This window comes from Mytilus edulis, chromosome 2 (genome assembly GCF_963676685.1).
Source record: "Mytilus edulis chromosome 2, xbMytEdul2.2, whole genome shotgun sequence".
In the NCBI taxonomy this organism is placed as follows: Eukaryota; Metazoa; Mollusca; class Bivalvia; order Mytilida; family Mytilidae; genus Mytilus; species Mytilus edulis.
Window position 1 is genome coordinate 51809508 of NC_092345.1, and position 849 is coordinate 51810356.

Genomic DNA, 849 nt, shown 5'->3' on the forward strand with positions numbered 1-849 from the left:
TGGAAAGATAAATTAATGATCATTGAATTTTAACCTTTTAAGCTGCATATCGGATGTCTAGTATTTTTTGAAATTATTATTATTCCTGGAACAAATGCCATTATGGGCGGAACATAAACTAAGGTAACAAAACAAATATATTTACTGCGTTTTATATAACCAATCAACAACAAGCTTACTTTATATAAGTTGTATACTATCTTTTCTGTTACGGAAGTTAAGTAATAAAAGTAATACAACCGAAATTATCAATTTGCATATCATCATTCATCAGTGTTTTTCCCATGTCATTATAATTAGAAAATGAATATTATTGATAGTAATGATGATGATCATGATAATAAATTACAGAATAGTTTTGAATGGTTTCAATAAATAAATAACTTAATTAAATTGTTTTGTTTGTTGTTGTAGAAACAATTTATATATTGAAATACCGCGATGGACATTTTAATAGCGAAAAAAGTAGGACGTTTTAGCGCCAAAGTAGAACCTATTTTAGCGCATGATTTTTAACCCATTTTAGCGAAAATTAAAATTGTCAATACCCATTTAAGCGAAATAATCTTAACCCATTATTATATATAATAAATAAAAAAAAACTGTATTAGATTCAAGACAGCTTAATATAAAACATATATGATGTGCAGCACTAAATGTCTAAAAAATGCAAACAAATGTTAAATGTTCGTTTTAGCCTGAGCCTGAAATTTATATCCTAGAGAACGACTCTGGATATACCCCCGGTACAATATTGTTGAATTGCATTAGAAATTGTTCTTTCGCTATATCTTTTCTAGATTTTGGTGCACATTTGTCTATACTTCGTTTTTTTATTATATGTTGTTG